Source organism: Nycticebus coucang, unplaced genomic scaffold (genome assembly GCF_027406575.1).
Source record: "Nycticebus coucang isolate mNycCou1 unplaced genomic scaffold, mNycCou1.pri scaffold_50, whole genome shotgun sequence".
Taxonomy (NCBI): Eukaryota; Metazoa; Chordata; class Mammalia; order Primates; family Lorisidae; genus Nycticebus; species Nycticebus coucang.
The window spans coordinates 78,859-94,125 of NW_026515581.1; positions in this window are offsets into that span (position 1 = coordinate 78,859).

Here is a 15,267-nt window from a genome sequence, read left to right on the forward strand (position 1 = left end):
AATGTTATCACCAAAGTATTGAAGCCCAATTTTATTGCAAATTTACACATTAAAACCAAAATATACCACAATGCTAGCAGTTATGGCAACAGATTTTAAATGTAGTGTGCCTAATAGCAATAACATTAAATCTAGAGCAAAGATATCTCATTTTGTGTTCCAGTCACACCATTTTTGCTATCACTGTTTCAATGCAAAAGTTAATTTTCTGAGAAAGGTACTCAAACTATAATCACACTTGTAAAACCTCCATCCTGTCCATTTCGCTTAGTCTTTTATTTGTGTACATGATGATAAGACAAATGTCTATGGACCCTAATCCAAACCAAATGAAGAAATTCTAGAGGAGAAAAAACATATCTAATGATTTGATCTTGATTTTATCACAACTCATGGAAACAAAATTTAAATTAAATCTGAAAATGACTGTTGGGTACATTTACACAGGCAAAGGGACTTTCAAAGTGTGGGAACAACTGCCATAGAGAATAGGCAGGGCCTGGCAGAGATAGCAGATCATATTTTTTTTGTTTTTTCTCTAACTAGTCATAAAAGTCCTAGCATCCTGGCCAAGGAGTAATGCCCTGAGTATCTTCAAAAGTGCTACAAACATAGAAGTAGGTGTGATGGCACACACCTGTAGTCCCACAGAAGTATTTCTGAAAATATGTATTATATGTGAAACACAATGAAGATTACGATGTAAAGTGGTCATATGGGCATTTACGGTGGGTGGCTTTTGGCATTTAGACATGAGGACCAAGTAGACAGGGTAGGGCACCTCAGAGATGGTCCCTCCAGACATGTCTGGAGTCTAAAAGGAGAATGAGACCCAGCTGATTGAGAAGGTCATTGGGTGTCAGGCTAGTCTTCACGGCCCACCTTCCCCCCTTTTCCTAAACCCCCTTTTCCATGAGAGACTTCTGCAACTGAAGGTGGCTGGGAGGCACAGACAACACTCCAAAGCTCCGTTTCTCTATCTGGCTTTATATTTTTTTACTTTGATTCCGGTATCTATCTATAGGAGGATGACTACTAATCTTGGAATTGTTTTCTCTCATCTCTAGGGATGTGGATATGCCATTTAAACTTTGGGATAGAGATGCTTACTAGGGTTAGCACAGCTCCTCTCCATTTCTTCTGTCTAAAGAGACAAATGGATTTGCCCTTGAGTTTGTTGACTCAAGTGTTCAAGGTGCAATGAGCCTAGAGCCTTAGTGATCTAAAGTAGGTTTCTGTTGCCCCGCAGCAAGGCAGTGAGCAGAAAGCTCAGAGAGGGAATTGGGGAACACTCAAAGAACCTTAGTTACAGTGTTCTCTGCATGAGATTTCTGTTTCTGCTTCATGTTCAGAGGCAATTAGTGAATCTCCACTCCAATTCCTGTGACTCCTGGAGGACACAAAGAAAGATGAGATATTTGTAGACTTTTTGATCTGGTTATTCTTCAACAAGGAGGCATGTTTAGAGCTACAGATATGAAAATACTCTGAACTTCTCTCTATGAAAGGGATCTTCAATAGTGAGGGTTCACAGAAATGTCCCCTTGCTTTTAAACTCCAAATGATTTGAGAAATTTCTTGACACTTAGAGTCTTTTCACATAGGCTATTTTGCCTGCTTCTAGAAAATTATTTCCTTGCTTCTAACTATGCATAATATGAATGCAAACCCTTGTGCATAAAGTCTTAGGCATGCTTATTAGGACTCCATGGCAAATTTGTAGGTATGTAAATCATGTGGCTTTCACTCTCCAAGTCCATTTTCTGCACCACTTACCAGAAAGTCATAGACTTCCTCTTTTACCCCTGGAGAGGGCGCCCTTGTTATCATCAACAGCATTATTTGGGAACATTTCTGTATTGCAAATATCCCCCATAACTGCATTGCTATTGGAGAAGTGGTTAATAAATGAAGGTAGCACAAAATATGATTTCAAATCATTTAATAAAATTATTCATGTAGATTTAAAATAGTTTTTACAGTTGATTGAAGATTTGTGACTGGTTTATACATGATGATATAGGTTGATTTTGTATCTTTCCAATTTTATTTTAATTTGGAAACAGTACAATTATTTTTTTTCCAATAATGAAGCCTATGATAATTAAGCTTGTCTTTTCTTACATTACATTTTATGAGAATGATTTTAAATATATTTCTGAGGAACGTTTACAGGGAAACTCCTTTAATGGGACTTAAAGAGATGATCCTTTGAGACTAGCATGGGTGTTTTTTTTTTTATTAAATCATAACTGTATACAATGATATGATTATGGGGCATCATACACTCACTACATAAACCATTTGACACATTTTTATCACAGTGGTTAACATAGCCTTTCCGGCATTATCTCAGTTACTGTGCCAAAACATAGCATGGGTGTTTTTTAAGGGGAGTTTTTTGTGGGAGAAATGACCTGAGTCTTTTCTAAGGTTTAAGAAATTTCTGAAGTTACCAGAAATGGTTTATTAAAGATTATGAGCCCATTTGAAGTAAACATTCGCTCATACTCAGTTGGTGGCCTGGATCATACTGGGACCAGGCCAGCCGGATCTGTGCAAAAAGACAACTGGCAGGTGCTTTTGGTTTCATGGGCCTCTGAGTGGTTATCTTGGGATTGTTCACGTCTAAGTTTTTGTCTTAGTTCAGTAGATATTATCTTAATAGCTTGGTGACTGGTGTGCAGGTGTCATAGTTGTTCCTGGTTTTTGGTTTCTGAAAGGTCCCCTGTTGTCTTGTGGTGAACCTACAGAGTGCAGCATGGGCTGAAAAGACAGGGTTCTTGTCACTCACGTCCCTGGCCACTGTCAGCTGTACTCAACCATCTGCCATAGTAAGGGGCTGAAGCCACAAAGCCTCCCAGAGTAGCACAGTCTACCTTGGCAAGGACACACAATACAGCTCCCAGGCCCAGAGCCACAGTAGCGAAGGTGACCCAAGGGAACAGGAGAAGTGGGTAACACGCTGACCCTTTGGCCCTATCTGGCACTGCTTCTTTGATGCTGCAGATACAGATAACTGCACTACTTTGTGAATCGTATGTGATTACAAATGGAGACAATCAATGACTCTGATTCCTTTGTCAATTTATTTTCCCTGGCACAAGAAACCCTTTTAAAATCCCCTGAAGAGGTTGGCACATAAGAAAAAGTCAAGTCAGAGTGTTGGATATGAACTGCCTCCTCTGATTCCGGGGAGATTTTGTGAACCCTGAGTGGGATACTCTGCCCAGGAAAGGGAGGAGGAGCTCTAAGAAAGGCACAGGGGTCCCTGGCAGGGTCAAAGAGACTCAGATCCTGGAGGAGCTGAAAGGAGAGCTGGTACAGTCCAGCCTTTGACTCTGGCTGTAGGCACAGATACCTATGAGGTGCTTTCAAAACTGTAGATTCTGGGCAGAGTTGGCAGCCTCCAGAGCCACCATCCTGGTTGCTGGACCCCTGGGACCATATAGGGAACCTCGAGAGAAATCAGATATATGCTGAGAATCATCCCCTGAAGGCTACCACACATCTTGAATTCTGAATGCTGAGGACATGGGAACATGCATTTTGCCCCTTCTTCTAAACGATGGTTCTTATTTATACCCAGTAACTGGGGAAATGCACCCAAGATCCTCTGCTGCAGGAGCTCTCAGCAGCAAAATCTCTAGAGGGGACAATAGGGCTGGGCCATTCTACACATCTGGAACTTCCAGGATTCCTCGGAGTTCCTTTGTAGACCCCTGGGCTTCTCCACACCCTTAAACACTTACAGTTTTGGGGTTAGTTTTGGTTTTTGTTCTCTGGCCATCTGTCAGTTAAATCTTCATTCAAAAATAAAGAGATGGCTTGGCACCTGTGGCTCAAGTGGCTAAGGCGCCAGCCACATATACCTGAGCTGGCAGGTTCAAATCCAGCCCAGGCCCGCCAAATAACAATGACCATTGCAACCAAAAAATAGCCGATCATTGTGGCAGGCGCCTGTAGTCCCAGCTACCTGGGAGGCAGAGGCAGGAGAATTGCTTGAGCCCAGGAGTCGGAGGTTGCTGTGAGCTATGATGCCATGGTACTCTACCCAGGGCTATAGCTTGAGGCTCTGTCTCAAAAAATAAAATAAAATAAAATAAAACAAGTAAAATAAAATAAAATAAATAAAAAATAATAAGAAATGCATGCCAAATATTTACAAGTTCCAGAAAATAGTTGTAGGGTGGCTGTAGCCTTCCTCAGCACAGAACCAGTGGAAACAACAGGTGATTTATTCTTCTAGGCAGAAGAAAGTGTTGGAGTGATTTCCCAGGCCTTAAATCACATTGCCAACTGGCCATTCAATACAAGCTCAGGACTTTCTTTATCCAGGCATTGGCATTTGTTTTCTTGTTTCTGAAAATTAATCCATGAGGTCGATTATCAATAGCTTCTTCCCCTTAACCACTGCTCCAGAATAATCTCTGAACATAGAGTGATTTCAGAGCCACAGCTAGACTACTGAGTGAGGCCCAGGGTGGTGAAGGAAGGAAAAGAGAGGAGGAGGATGTGTCCTTCTTGGCTCCTGCAGGGATCAGGGGAACTGGGGAGCATGCCCAGGAAAGCCTTGAGCTGGAAGCCCCAGCTTCTGGTGCCAGGGCTGAGTGTGGCTCCTGCAAGAACAGTCCCGCCCTGAATGGGGGAGACTGAGCCCTTGCCAAGGGGCTGCTGGGAGGGCTGGGCTGGTAAAGTGGATGCAGCAGGCAATCTCATCAGGAAGGTCAAGGGCAGGTGTGTGTCCACTCCTAATAATCAGCAGAATTAATTGGCTTGACTGTCTTTGTGGTGAAATGATTTTGCAGATGCTTAGTATGGGATTGTGAGATCAACGTGAACCTCCATAGAGGTTATATTAGTTTGCCATCCCACCAGCACTGTAAAAGTATTCCCTTTTCTCCACATCCACAGCAGCATCACACGTTTGAGAGTTTGTGATGTAGGCTAATCTTACTGGAGTTAGGTGATATCTCACCTAACTGAGTGGTTTTGATTTGCATTTCCCTGATGATTAAAGATGATGATCATTTCTTCATGTGTTTGTTGGCCATTCATCTGTCAAGTTCAGAGAATTTTCTGTTCAAGTCTCTTGCCCACATACAAGTGGGTTTGTTTGCTTTTTTTGTGGTGGTTAATTTGAGTTCTCTGTAGATTCTAGTTATCGAGCTTTTGTCAGATTCATAACATGAAAATTTGTCTTCCATTCCTAAGGTTCTCTGCTTTGTCTGTGTTACCCTTAGCTCTGCAGAAACTTTTTAGTTTGATCAAATCCCATTTATTTTTGGTGTCGCTACATTTGCCATGGGAATATTCCTCATATTTTTTTTCCAGGGCCACTAACTTGAAGTGTGTTTTCCTCATAGTCTCTTCTAGAATTTATATTGTTTTATGTCTTAAATGTAAATCTTGTATCCAGTGAGAATCAATTTCTTTCAGTGATGAGAGGTGCAGGTCCAGTGTCAGTCTTCCACATGTAGCTGATAAGTCCTCCCAGCACCATTTTAAATAGGATTCTTTTTCCCAGTGCATGCTTTTGTTAGGCTTATCAAACATCATATGGCTACATGTGGCTGGGTTCATCTCTAGATTCTCTAATCTATTCCATAGATCTGCATCTATGTTTTTGTGCCAGCACCTTGCTATTTTGATCACTATACACTTGTAGAATAATCTGAAATGTGGTAACATGATGACTTCAGATTTATTGTTATTTCTAGCTGGATTTTCCTAGGATGCTAGCATGGAAGCTGGATGGGCATTCTAAGGCCTCTTCCCTGCAGGTTTTAGGGAAGCACTCTGCCTGGTAGATGCTGGTGGTATTAAATTGTTTCTTTGATCTTTTCTCTCCTATTGTCATCACTAGGAGTCCTGAAATCCAGCCTGTTGTCTGGTTAGGAGGCTGGAGCCTCCTGTAAACTTGTCTCATTTGGTCTACTTACTCAGGAGCAGAATTGGCTAAGTCCTCAAAGCTTCATTCCATCCAATAGTCTCTGGGTACCGCCCCTGCCCTGATGGCATCTCCACTCTGTGAGAAAGAATAGCACCCCGGGATTGCACAATGGTGTCAGCCTAGCCAATGTGGACTCCGACAGTCGTTAACTGTGTCCTAGAGGCTTCCCTGAAGATAAAGTCACTCCACTGTGTTTTCTGTAAGTGATTTGTGCATAATTGACCGTGAAAAGGGATGGGAAAAAGGAAGGGCAGTCCCAGAAAAACACACTGGAGGGAAGAGAAGGAAGCCTGTGTGGCCTTTTGTGTCCTGATGAGAAAACAAGGAGGAAGGAGCCTCTGGACCACCCAATATAGAAAAGCCACATCTTCAAATCCCCAAGCCACAGATCTCACCTTCTCCTTACATGGCCAGGCTGAGGATGAAATAATAATTGGAACTCTAGAACACCTCCAAGTTTGGGGTTTGCCCATGATCCCCCCATGTACTGAGGACTGGAGGCAAAAGAGTGTTTCTCCAAAGTAGGAGGATGTATCGAGTGATTATAAGATGTACTGAGAGTTGCGGATACAGAGGGCTTTTCGTTCCATCTTTTCTCCCTTAATTATAGAATGTTAGTTACATTACAACATCGTGTGTTTTGATTAATGAAACTTATTTTGAGTAGTCTACCTGATCCTTCCCCTCTAACATGCTCCACTGACTTTGAGGAATCGACTAATTTTACTTAAAGCAGACAAATAGGCCCTTCAGCCAGGAAATAGTGAGTCTGGGATTCTGTGGGCAAGGAGGACTCCACAGACAGAGTTGTGTATTCCAAAGATAGGCTTCCACCTAGGCCAAGCAAACACTGGGCTGCTAATAATGCAATGCCGAGACCCTGGAACTTCTTTCCATTCTTTGTTTTGTCCCCTTCTTGGATCTGACCTATCTTCCTGACTTGCAAAATAGTATGTGAAACAAAATTTAATTGAAATAAATTACACATTGTCACATTCCCACATAAAGGTTGTGATAAGCCAGTGAAATCTACACTTTGATGAATTTGAGCTTTCGCTATACCAGGAGCCTTTTGGATGTACAGGACAGGGCATCAAAGAGGTTGTTTTGCCACCCTCATCCACCACAGGGAGGTGTTTGTCCTTGAATGCTGAATTAGCAGCCAACCTTATGGCCATAACCACAGATAACAGTGTTATCCAGTTGGACCTGGCCTCTTTTTCTGAGAAAGATGCACGCATTAGCCCCTTTGACAGATGAGAAAACAGAAGTCTTGGCGATTAGGAGGAGCTTGCTCAAAGGCATGCAGTTGTTAAGTGCTGGAATTGGAGCTGTCTGTCCCCCAAGCTGAGAACCAGGTGTTCTCCTTGCTCTTCAAAATCATTTGAAGGTGTTTGGGGTAATCTGTGGCTTTTACCTATTGCTGGACGTGACATTATCTTGTTGCTTTGAAGATTCAATGAGATGTTTACCCATGACACATAGTAAGAGCTCAAATGCTGAAACTTGTCTGTGTGTGGGGGGAGAGGAGATGTGATAGACATTACCCAGCCAAACAAAAACTTTTTCTTTTGGATTGATCCTCATTTCTTCTTACCCTTTCCAGCTTTCTGAACTTCTTTGACAGGGTTAAGGGGAAGGACTTTGGAACGTTTGTTTTTTTGGGTAAGATTTCTGCTTGGTTCTGGTTATTGCTGCGACAAGTTGGTTGTCAGATAGGAAATAAAAAAAGGATAGCCTAGGCCTTGGTCAAGTACATAGATACACTTGTGTATTTGGAGTGACCATCAGTGACCAGGATCACCAGGCAGAAGTGACTTCCTAAGGCTGCATCCCTGTGCATCATGCAGAAGAGTGTGTGCAAAAGCTCTCAGCAAGTGATACAGCCTGATGGCTTATTCCCACACTGCAGAAATTATTTCAAAAAATTCACGAGGATGCAATCTTTCCTAACATGTTCTATGAAGAAACATCACCCTGATAACAAAAAATGGAAAATATCCAACTAAAAATGAGAATTTCAGACCAATATCACTAATAAATAAAGATGCAAAAATTCTCAACAAAATCCTAGCCAGATTACAGCTTATCATCAAAAAACTCACACTATTATTAAGTCAGTTTCATCCCAGTGATGTTAGGCTTGTTTAACATATGCAGATCCATAAACATTATTCACCATTATCAACAGAAGCCAAACGGAAGACCATTTGGGCCTCTTAATAGATGCGGAAATAACATTCAATAAAATCTAGCATCCTTTTGTAATTAGAACACTGAAGAGTATAGGCATATGTGGCACATTTCTTAAACTGATTGAAGCTATCTATGACAACTTCACAGCTAATATATTACTGAATGGAGTGAAACTGAAAGCTTTTCCACTTAGAACTGGACGCAGAGAGGCAAGGGTGTCCTCTCTTGCCACTACTATTCAACATAGTGCTAGAAGTGCTAAGCCAATGTAATTAGGCAAGACAAGGAAATAAAGGGCATCCAAATGGCAGCAGAGGAGATCAAACACTCCTTCTTTGCTGATGATCTGATCTCATACTTAGAGAACCCCAAAGACTGGAACCACAATATTCCTGTAAGTCATCAAAAAATACAGTAATGTCTCAGGATATAAAATCAATGTCCACAAGTCAGTAGCCTTTGTATATGCCAATAACAGCCAAGATCAGAGTCTACTTAAGGACACAACTGCCTTCACCATATCTTCAAAGAAAACGAAATACCTAGGAATAGATCTAACAAAGGAGGTGAAGGAGCCTAAAAAGAAAATTATAGAAACCTAAGAAAGGAAATAGCAGAAGATATTAACAAATGAAAGAAAATACCATGCTCATGGCTGAGAACAATCAACACGGTTAAAATGTCCATACTTCCGAAAGCAATCTGCCGATTCTACAACATCCCTATTAAAATACAAACAATGTTCTTTATAGACTTGGAAAAAAAAAAAAAACTCTTTGTTTTGTACGAAACCAGAAAAAAAAACCCATATAGCTAATTCAGTTCTTAATAATAAAAACAAAGCTGGGGTCAACAGCATACCAGACTTTGGGCTGCACTACAAGGCCATAGTGGTCAAAGCAGCATGATAGTGGGACAAAATTAGAGACATAGATATTTAAAATTGAATAGAAAATCAGGAAATGAAACTAACATGTTAAAACCACCTAATCTTTGATAAACCAAAGAAGAACATACACTGAGGAAAAGATTCCCTATTCAACAAATGGTGGTGGGAGAACTGGATATTCACATGTAAAAGACTGAAACTGGACCCGGACCTTTCTCCTGTCAGAAAAATTGATTAGGGGCAGCACCTGTGGTTCAGTGGGTAGGGCGCCAGACCAAAATACCGAGGGTGGTGGGTTCATACCCGCCCCCAGCCAAATTCCAAGAAAAAAATAGCCAAGTGTTGTGACAAGCATCTGTAGTCCAACTACTTGGGAGGCTGAGGCAAGAGAATTTCCGAAGCTCAGTAGTTGGAGGATGCTGTGAGTTGTGGGACACCATGGCACTCTACTAAGTGCAATAAAGTGAGACTCTGTCTCTACAAAAAAAAAAAAAAAGAAAAAAAGAAAGAAACAAAGAAAAAGTAAAGAAAAATTGATTGAAGATGGATAAAAGATCTTAATCTTTTACCTGATATTATAACAGGGCCTGTAACTTTTTAGCTTTCTTTCTAAGATATAACATTTAAAAACAGAAATCTTAAAGGTTTGCGACATTGTAATATGAGAACTGGTTTCTCAATGATCATGAGATGCAAGATTTGTATGTAGCAAGAGTTGTAGGGTTTAGAGAAGGAGAGATGTGCTTGGAAGGTCTTTTTCAGACCCAAATCTTTTGTCTCCTCCCTTCCTTATTTCTGCGTTTTGACTAAAGCAGACTGTCCTTATCATATAGGAAATGAGCTGAAAAACAGTTCAATGTTTGGATGATTTGTTTCACTTTCTACAAGAATTTATCCATAGGTAACAGCCAGATGAGACCACTTTATAATATATGGTTTAAGTAAGTCATTCTCTACACGCTGCATTTGTTGCAATATTAAAAAAATTCAAATTGTATGAGAGCATTTTCACTGTGAAAATACTTTGAAAATTAAAGATCCACCACGTCTAGTAGTTACAAATGATGCTGCCAGAAATCATTTAGTGAGATGAAAAAATGTTTATAAAGTAAGTTAAAATACAAAAAAAAACTAATAAGAATGATACTCAGAGTACTAACCTATTTCAGAAAGGCATCAGAATTTAACTGCTCACAATCTCAGAAAAAAATGTATCACAGTATTAACAGTGCTTATTTTCATATGAAGACATGTATGTGCCTTTTATTTTGTTCTGTTTGGCACTATTTTTATTTTGATAGACATTGAAAACCTTAATAATTTAAGAATTATTAATATGAGGCATAGAAAGGAAACCTATGTTTTAGTGGAAGCTTTCCTAGAGATTTCCTAAATCATGCAACCTGGGCTGCTAAACTGCAGGTAGTTTTTGACAGAGATATTTCAAAGCTCACAACTGTGGGTTCCCTCAGTACATTCCACTGACTGTGGACACACTTCTCAAAACCAAATCCATCTTTCACCTTGGCTCCCATTCTCTTCCTTGACTCTCCCCACTACGTAATTTCTTAAGCTAGAATCATGAAATAGGTGACATTTGTCACTCGTAATAACCATAGAATTATGCATTTACAGATTTCATTTTCATTTATTGATGAATAGGGTTCACCTGTTCATAACTGTTATTATATTGAAGTGAATATTACTAGAATGTCTCAGTATCTATGCTCACTAAAATAGGTATATTATTGCCTATTTTATTGTATGAAGTGGCCTATGAAGTATTGTCACGTTTTTATTTTTCTCAATTAAAACCCCTTTTAAATATACAAATAAATATGTTTTCAATGTTTTTGTAATTATTTTTTCAGAAAGTTTTTCTTTAGGACTTTATTTTTCAGGACTATGGCATTCAAAATCGTATCTTCAGGATCATGACTAGTGCTCCATTATTCCTTATTCCATGATCTTACTACCTCTCACATGAGACTGAGGGTGCTTCATCATGTGAACCTGGGCCAGTGTACTTGATCTTTCACAAAATACAAAACAGACTTATAGGAATGAGCCCGAGGCTAGAGCTCCTTCACAGCCCAGAAGCTTTTGGAAGCAGTCAGAACTGTGCCACCTCAGCCCTGTTAGGTTTACTAAGATCTGCTCCCCTCTCCTAATACAAATGTGGGAGAGGGAGTGGGGGCAGACACAGCACTTCCCCTAGAAGCTGGGACTCAGTATAAACCAGGATAAGAGGTAAAAAAGGCTGACAAGTTGTGCTTAGAATAACTACCCATGAAAAGGTATTCATTAAAAAGACTACTGAAAAGAAGTAGGGGGAGAATAAATGGTTCCTCCCACTACCATAAACCCCATGATTAACCGAAGAAATATTAGAAACCCTCAAGTGAAGGCCAACAGTCTTTTTCCAATAGTGAACTAGGCCATTCTTTCCTTATTTTCTTCCTTCCTCCCTCCCTCCCTTCCTTTCTCTCTCTCTTTCTTTTTTATGAAACTAGTCTATTCTAAACCTAGAGCCCTGGGAAAAGTTTAGTGAACACACTGGAGTGAAGTTACTTTCCATGACAATGACAGTACCTTGGCCTCATGCAGATGAACGCTGTACATGGGCAGACCCCTGGCGTGCTCTATGAACTGATAATCAGCTTCTTCTGAAGCTATGCCACTGAGAATAAAAAGAAATAATATTACATTATGGTTGCTATGAATATATGCAAAAAAGAAGTGTTTAAAACAGAGCCAGGGGTGGCTAAGATTAGATAGCTTGGAGTAGAGGATGTAACCCAGGAAAGTAGGCAGAAGACTAGGAAATGGGAAAACAGCCTCAACTCTAGCATTTTTCTCTTAAGATCATCTCATCTAGGGCAGCACCTGTGACTTAGTGAGTAGGGCACCGGCCCCATGGACCGAGGGTGGTGGGTTTAAACCCGGCCCCAGACAAACGGCAACAAAAAAGAGCCAGGCGTTGTGGTGGGTGCCTGTAGTCTCTGCTACTCAGGAGGCTGAGGTAAAAGAATAGCCTAAGCCCAAAAGCTTTAGGTTGCTGTAAGCTCTGACACCATGGCACTCTACTAAGTGTGACAGAGTAAGACACTATCTCTGAAAAAAAAAGTAAATAAAAAAGATCCTCTCATCTTCACGTGCTAACAGCAATGAGTCACATACCTCCACCCTTATGATTTGTATGTTAAGAGAGTTGATTTTTATTATTTCTACTGGTGAAGAAAGCCACAGAATTAATGGGTATAAGTTAACAGAGAATTTTTTTTAAGTGACTTCATTTCCATGATATAGAAAAATTCTTACTCCCTACTTTTATGTTGCTAAGACTGACCATAATGAACACTGAAATGACTTGCATTTCATTTTATACCTATGATAGATAATCACATTCTGTCCACACTACAAATATTTCTATTCTTAACCATAACTCAACAAATTTTAAGCCCCTAGAGAACAAGTCCATATTCCATTAATCTTTATATTCTCCAAGGCATTTCAGTACCTGATAATTCATATTAGAACTACACAATAAAGACCTGTTGATTACAACCTAAACCACAGTAACATTTTCAGAGTGAAATGTTGTATTTATTTTTAAAAAAAAAGTCAAAAAATGTGGCCTGTTTTCTAATATGTGAAAGTTTCTTGCAGAACGTTTACAAAGTATTTTATAAATCTACAGTTTTCTTTTTCGTTGCAGGTTTTGGCCGGGGCTGGGCTTGAACAGACCACTTCCAGCATATGGGGCCGGCACAAACTCCTTTGAGCCACATGTATCGCCCTATAAATCTACAATTTTCAATGACAGAACAAATTATAACTGTGTAGCAAGGCTTTTAAAAAACTTGTGTAAAAACCCATTCTCTTTTCACACAGATAGAAACATTCCCAAAGTATAATATGGTATTGAATTACTAATGTAATTTAAGTCATCTTTTAGCTAAGCCAAAGGAGTCATCTTGTGTGCACAAAGTAACATCTGTGTATTACTAGGTTTCTTCAGTGTTTTTTTTTTATTTTTATTTTTTTGAGACAGAGTCTCACTCTGTTGCCCTAGCTAGAGTGCCATGGCTTTATCACAGCACACTGCAACCTGCAACTCCTGGGCTAAGTGAAAATGCTGCCTCAGTCTTCTAAGTACATGGACCTACAGTGTGAGCCATGATGTATGGATAGTTTTTCTGTTTCTAGTAGAGACAGTGTCTTGCTCTTGCTCAGGATGGTTTGGAATGCCTCAGCTCAAACAGTCCTCCCAGCTTGGCCTCCCAGTGTGCTGGGATTACAGTGTGAGCCGCCACACCCAGCCCCACCTCCACATTTCTGTTGCTATTTCCCTGCATACATCACCACCTACAATTTTAATTCAAATCTCAATACCTTCTCCTTTCTTTTTTATTTACAAATCTCAATGCTTTGTTATCTCCCTGGCTTTTTACCACAATGCTAAAAACCATTAAAAGGCAGAAGAAATAGAAATGCCAAACATGTATGTGTATATGCTTGTTTCCAGTGTGTATAGGTTAAAGGAAGAGGAGGTGTCCTAGGGAAAAGTGCATTCATCCAGTAAATGAAGCATTTGAACATGAGCATAGGGCCTCATATTACAGTCACCCAACCAATGACAGGAGATGTCAGGGGGTGCAGGTTGGCTTGATCAGAGCTAGGTTATCCAAAAAGAAAACTGGATAATCCCCAAAACTGTGCTCAAATGTCTACCAAGTGTTACAAGAGACCCTATTTAAATCTACCATGACCAGTCTCCCTCCAGGAAGCACAACAACATACATATGTGCTTTGTAGAAATTTACCACCAAGTCTTCCATCTCCTCGGTGTCAACGGTCCCAAAATAATAATCAGTATGTGACTTTATTTTGTTGACATCCTCATCATTCACATAGTTTCCACGTTCCGCCTGGATTGTGTAGGATTCCAGGAGGGCACGAGTCACAGGGGGACAGGGCAGGCACCCAGAAACAATGTGTACCCGGATCTGGAGGCATAGGAGGTATCTGTGAGGAACAAAGGGAGAAAAATTAGTTAAGACTGCAGCACTTCTAATCCTTCAATGCTGATGTCCCTTTGGAAAGAAATATACAATATAGACCTGCATCATATCCATAGAAAAAAGGGTATTCTCTATGAAGAAGCCTTCTCTCACTCCTTGGCCTCCTAACCTTTGGTTTATTTACAGAAACTGAGTTTCAAAGGCTAATGAATAGAATGGTAATGTTATTTATTTGTGTTTTTTTTTTTTCTTTTGATATACAGTCATATTGTTTTGCCCTTGGTAGAGTACTATGCCATCACAGCAACCTCCAACTCATGGGCTTAAATGATTCTCTTGCCTTAGCCTCCCAAGTAGCTGGGATTACAGGCACCCACCACAATTCCTGGCCTTTTGTTGTTGTTGTTGCAGTTGTTGTTGTTTACGTTTCCTGGGGTGGGTTCAAACCTGGCACACTCGGTGTACGTGGGTGGCACTGTAACTAACCACTGTAATACCGGCACCAACCCTAGAATGGAAATTCTTAACTGCTGTTCTGGTCATAGTCGATGATTACTGTTAGAATAAAGTAAAAATGCCAATCACATCAACTGTCTTCTTAGATTTAAAATGTTAACAAACATTTGCTTGCCATTCTAAAGTTCTGAAGATTAATGAAATTTTAAAAATAATGAGAGTCTTAATCATTGGCTAGAAGAAGCTAAGGTTACCCTTCTTTATCATCTCTACCCACTTCACGTTACTTTCTTTTTTTCCTAAAAGAACTTTAACAATTATAAGAAATCCCTACTTTGAAGCCCTTACTTGTCTACTCAGTCCAGCTAAAGAGGTGCCTCACTCAGTTTAGTAGAAAAGGCATGGGCTTCGGAGCCAGGAAGAGCTGGCTCTCTATGACTTAGTGCCATGTTAACTCACTTGCATAAGGTGAATCTCCTACCTATAAGAGGAGAAGAACTTGACATTCTTTTGAAAGGAAGGGTAAAAATTAAATAACATTAATTACATACCTGCCTGGGAATCAATAACTTAGGAAGTTATAAGAATTATTGGCCATAATAGTTATTCTTATTTAATGTTCCAAGTGATGGACTACATGGACAGAAAGAATCTGAAAAGAAAAAAATGAATTTTTGTTTTCCACCAAGTAACATGCACAAACAAGAGATTTTAAGTGTATTAATTTTTTTTTTCTTTCAGGCAAATTA